The sequence below is a fragment of the Triticum aestivum genome, chromosome 6B (assembly GCF_018294505.1).
Source record: "Triticum aestivum cultivar Chinese Spring chromosome 6B, IWGSC CS RefSeq v2.1, whole genome shotgun sequence".
NCBI classification, from domain to species: Eukaryota; Viridiplantae; Streptophyta; class Magnoliopsida; order Poales; family Poaceae; genus Triticum; species Triticum aestivum.
The window spans coordinates 33722326-33728213 of record NC_057810.1 but is presented as its reverse complement, the minus strand read 5'-3'; the positions used below and the strand labels follow the sequence as shown (position 1 = coordinate 33728213).

Here is a 5888-nt window from a genome sequence, read left to right as displayed (position 1 = left end):
TTCCTTGGCACGGTACAAAGCCCGATGGGTGGTGCACGGCTTCACGCAGCAGGCCGGTGTTGACTATGGGGAGACGTTCAGCCCCGTCGTCAAGACAGCCACTATCCGCGTCGTCCTTAGCATTGCGACGGCTAACGGATGGCCCATCCGGCAGATGGACGTCAAGAATGCATTCCTCCAGGGCGACTTGGCTAAGACTGTCTACTGTCAGCAACCCGTGGGCTTTGTCGATGCGGCTCATCCTACCCATGTTTGCCGCCTGAACAAGTCTCTCTATGGGCTCAAGCAGGCGCCCCGCACTTGGTTTCTTCGGTTCACTAGATTCCTCCACGCACTTGGCTTTGTGTCATCCAAGTGCGACACATCCCTCTTTATTCTCCGCCGTGGTACTGCCCTGGCATATCTCCTACTATATGTTGACGACATCATCCTCACTGCCAACACTACCAGCCTGCTTTAGTCCCTCGTCACATCTCTCTCCGGTGAGTTCTCCATGAGCGACCTCGGCGACATTCACCACTTCCTTGGGATCAATGTGCATCGCTCCACCACCGGCATCTTCCTCTCGCAGGAGCAATACGTGCTTGAAATTCTCGACCGTGCACATATGCTTAACTGCAAACCTATCTCCACCCCTGTTGACACGCATAGTAAGATCTCGAGCACCACTGGCACCCCGTTCCATGATCCTACACTTTACTGCAGTCTCGCCGGCGCCTTGCAGTATCTTACCTTGACGCGTCCCGACATCTCCTATGCAGTCCAGCAGCTTTGCCTCGTCATGCATGCTCCTCTCGATGCCCACTACCAGCTCCTCGAGCGTGTTCTTCGCTACCTCCGTGGCACGGCTCACTACGGCTTGCAGCTGTACCGCTCCTCGTCTCATGATCTCATTGCCTACAGTGACGCTGACTGGGCAGGTTGTCCCGACACACGCCGCTCCACCTCCGGTTTCTGCATATTTCTCGGTCCTCTAAGCGGCAGCACACAGTATCCCGGTCCAGCGCCGAGGCCGAGTACCGTGCCGTCGCCAACTGCGTGGCAGAGTCGTGCTGGCTTTGACAACTTCTTGGCGAGCTTCATCGTCCCCCTCGCCGTGTCACTGTTGTCTATTGTGACAATGTGAGCACCGTGTACCTGTCGTCCAACCCAGTTCAGCATCAACGCACGAAGCATGTGGAGATCGACCTACACTTTGTTCGGGATCGTGTGGCACTTGGCGAGGCAAGAGTGCTTCATGTCCCGACTACCTCCCAGTTTGCCGATGTCTTCACCAAGGGGCTGCCTTCTTCCGTGTTTCGTGAGTTCCGGTCCAGTCTGAACGTCTTGCCTGGCGCCGTTCGGACTGAGGGGGGGTGTTGAACTGTCACGTTGTATGTACCATTGTAACACGTTCTTTCTGTTGTAACCATACCGCCTAGAGTGTAGGGCGTCCTAGTCAATCGCCCTCATCTCATCGTGGCCCTGCATGTAGGGATCACGCATGTATATGTATCTGTAACTGAACCAGGGAATAGATGCAGTGATTCATTATTCTTGTGGAGCTTCGGACGTGGAGCATGGTGCGGGCGGCGGCGGGGGCGGCGGAAAGTTCGGCGGAGGGCAGCTGCTAATTGGTTCGACGATGATGCTGGTGCTGCTTGTGCATTGGGCCTCCAGCTTGTGGGTTATTGGGTGGGCCTGTAGTCGTAGCCGGCTTTCTCATGATGAGAGAGTCGCTTCTTTCGTTGATTAAATTGTTTTGCAAAAAAAATCCCTCGAAAATCACTTTTGAAAAAGCTGTAGATATTTTTCATTCTAGAAAATATTTAAGAGATGTTCTAAAAAAATACTTAACAGAATTTCGATGATGTGGTTTTAGTACGACTAGTAAGCGTGCACGTGCAACGCACGTATAAAAATGAAGTTGGTCACACATACAATTATGCCACATGCAAGACATACAAATGATCTTCAGAAGTGCATCTAGATGTCAGTCACATATAGTACAATAGCACTGAAGTCATACTTCTGCATAAGTGTATTTCAAATAAGAAGTCACATACATTACAAAAGCAATAAGGGCATACTTCTGCATAAGTGTATTTCAAATAGAAGGGCCCTTAGAGAATGTGGTGCTCAGAGTTTGGGTCTTCCTTCAGTTCCACTTCTTGCAATATAACTTTATTTCCTGAATTTGCAGACAATTCAAGAATGGGGAAATATTTTTGAATGGATCAATGATGCAACATCATTACACGAGCTGAACATGAGCTTAACCGGATTCTTAAAATAAATGCATCACATTACAGACAAATAAAAGGCAATCTCCGCATAGGTTAACCCATGAGCAGCAAATTCAATGAGAATAACTTAACAGAGTGGATGAGAAAATTCAATTGGACGAATGTCTAAACGAAAGGATACATAACGAATATGATCCAGTAAAACTCCCTAAATTAGCCTAGTAGGAGAGAGAAGCTTTGAGTAAGTACATCATTAAAAAAGAATAGGAAATCTTAACAGAATTCAATGTAAACTTTAGCAAGAGAGAAGACGGCATAGATTCATATAAGCATCTACTAAATGTACACAAAAAGGGGATAATCTGGAACTAACCATAAAAAAATTGCATGCAACCTGTACTGAAGAAGTTACAATTTAATGTAGAATGCTTCATCTAAGGAAAACAAATTGATGCTCATTGTCGCCTTCAGCTAATTCAGCTGTCACTGAAGAACTGCATAATAGGTAAATGTCTAGTAATGAAATCTCACATCGATAAGAAATATAACTAAGAATAGAGTAGCACAAAAACTTCAATTGAAGCTGTGAGAAGCATGGGCTTGCATCAACCATCATGTGCATGATACACATGTTTTTTGTAGTTTGAGATAGAACCCAACTGTAGCAGTAAATAGAAAAGCCAAACTGTAGCCTAGCAATACACATAAGAGGTAGCACTGATCATGTGAATTGACAAAAAGAAAGAATACAACCAGTAAAGACCCTTCAGATATACAATGACTACCTACACTCATCTTGATTTTACCGACATAACAGTGAAAAATACAACCAGTAAAGGCCCTTAAGATGTACAATGACCACCTACACTCATCTTCATTTTACAGATGCGTAACTGACAGAAGAGTAGATTTGTCTAGATTGAGTAATCACAACTCCTCTTTTTTTTTTTGCGTTATCCCCACTTGAGGTGGTATTATCATTCTCATGCTTCATGACAAAATGACCCATTGTTCTTCACAGCTGTGTTTTAGTCTATAAGTTAAGTATAAAGATAAACAGAGACAACCAGCCCGTGTTTCTGCAAGTCTATAAGCATGTAAATATAGAGAGGATAGGCATTCCAAGGGGTTGTCATGGGTCTGCGAACCATCAATCTATCTATCATATAATGGATGGGAAATAGCCAAATCAATCTAAAGAAGAGTTTAGAGGTAAGAACAAAAAATTGACCTGGGAGGTAAGAAAAATTGCAGAGCAGGCAAATAAATATTTCACCGGAATTGAGGAACACACTACAAAGTGGCTAACATGGACTCCAACTAAACTGACAAATTGAGTTACACACTCGAGTATCGCCTGAGAACCTGAGAGCATCATATTACTATGCTAATAGCCTAGAATCTGAGCATCAATTTACACATTTGATGTTTCTGTAGATTCTCCTGACAAACAGAGTCCCTCCCCCCCCCCCCCCCCCCCCCCCCCCAGCACCCTGAATCAACCACAAATGCCAAAAAAGCATCCTAAAAGTAGATTGAAGCATATGTACGTATGTATCTAGAAGTGGTTCATACTCACTCAAAGCCAGCCGCACGATCGAAGGACCTGAGGCAATGACGACTTCCACTTGAGCCCGTGGCTCCTGTGGCAGCAGCGGCTGCCACATGCGCCCGTGTCCCCTGTGGTAGCAGTGGCTAGCGCGTCCAGGTGGCGGCGGCATGTGATTCCCGCATCCCCAATGGCGGTTCCCCAGTGATTCCCTCACATTTTCACATAACATAAGTGAGGAAACGAGGAACCTATGTCCAAATTAAGCATTCACCAATAAGTAACATGATCAACTAAAGAAAAATTAAACACGCTATCATGTCAATTTAGGAACCTTGTACCATTCATGACTAATCACATTGCATGTCATCATAGAATATTTTCTCTTTTCTGAAGAGGGCGCTTGGCAGGAGGACTATCACATCATACCACATTTGCTAACTAATATTTTCTTGAGAAGTAGTGCATGCTAATAATTTCATACAAGCTGATTCTTTCCTAAATGCTTGGCATAAGTGTCATTTTGTAAATCATAATCCCTTCACCTCAGCAAGTACAGGAAGAACTAACATAAAGGAACCATGCTAACATTTGGCAAAGTCTATGGAGGATTACAAATATATGCATCATCTATAAAGGAAAAATAGATAAATCTCACAGGGAGAAGCGTGGCATCAGGCACTTGATCTGGATCTCGTTGTTCGAACTTCTAACCACACTTATCTGCACCCCGACCGCTGTAATATATGATATTTCTCAAATTACAGAATGTCGGCATTTTTAGTTCTTCTTATAGGCTAATTAAGTTCCTTTGGTCTAGATATTATTTTGGTGTTCTTGTTCTTTCCTATACAAAGACCGGACAGATAGAAATATTGTAGGATTATGATTACGCTAGGGGAAACAATCATATCATAGGCCATAGCAACAACACAACAGTAAGAAAGCAAACGCATTATCATTCATGTTTGAACTCTGGAGTGAATTTGTACAAGGTTAGGAGAATAGGGATACAGACTGTGTAGGAATCACACCAATCCCAAACCCTTCCAACAATCGGCCCATGAACAAAACTACGGAGTCCTGCATAGCATAATTCAGGAGGAAGTTAAAATAACATTTGTTCAATTCAGAACAATCCCGCGTGGAACAATTTAGAAGGAAGCATCAGTAAAAATAACAGGCGTAAATTAAGAAACCTTACATTTGCAAATGATATTGCAAGCCACCCAATGATGTTTGGGAACTGCGGCGATCATGAGAGACTGCAGGACCAATAGAAAAGAGAGCATCGTCAGTCAGTGAGTGCACGACTGAATGTAATTCCATCAGAGAATCAACCACGAGCAGATCCATGAACTAATACTCCGTACATTTAACAGTAAAATTGCACAAATATAGGACCAAACATGGGTCAAAGGGAATTCAAATATCACCCCTTTAGGACCGATGAACTCGGCGATTTGCCCAATGGCAAAGGCGATGAGTGGGCAAGGAGTAACTGGACGTGAAGCTGAACTGTATGGGGCCAAGCGCGACAACGAAGGTGCAGAGCAAGGTGGAGATGGAGCTGTCGCGGAGCATGTAGGCGGAGGAGCCGAGGCGGTCCACTGTGTCCCCACCCATTGGGGACATCCCCGTGTGTTGGAAAGGCTTTCGCAAGTCCGACGCCGATCAGCCCCCCACCGCCCTCCTCCCCGCCGCTCTCATCCTGAAAGCTCATTGCGCGGCCGCGGGATCAGATCCGTCCTATTCTTCTCCACGTCCTCTTCTCTCTGTTTCCAGCAGGAGATCATTGAGTGGCTCAGCGCCGATTTAGCAGCCCTCGTCTGAAGCCATGTCGTGCTCATCCCCTTGATTGATGGGACAGCCGGCGGCACCTCTAGCAATGGGGAGGCGGCGACCCACGAATCCCGTGGCTTCGACGGCGCGAGGCGGCAGCAAAGGGCGCGGCCGCGGCAGGCGGCAAAGGGCGCAGTGGGGCGGCTCCTATGGCTAACGGCGGCACGAGGCTGCGAGAAGGGCGCAGCTGCGGGAGGCGAATGTCGCAGGAGGAGGAGGTCATGGGGGAGGCAAACGGCGCAGGAGGAGGTGGTCGTGCGGTCGTGCGGGGC

At 46.5% G+C, this 5888-nt stretch overlaps 1 long non-coding RNA gene across 1 annotated transcript; it reads right to left on the bottom strand.

Moving 5' to 3' along the window:
* Positions 1 to 4618: 4618 nt before the first annotated feature.
* On the bottom strand, positions 4619 to 5351 carry LOC123133308 (uncharacterized). Its single transcript, XR_006465221.1, has 3 exons — positions 5211 to 5351; positions 4979 to 5039; positions 4619 to 4857 (listed from the first exon to the last, which is right to left on the bottom strand). It is a non-coding gene; the product is annotated as an uncharacterized lncRNA (long non-coding RNA).
* Positions 5352 to 5888: the final 537 nt, after the last annotated feature.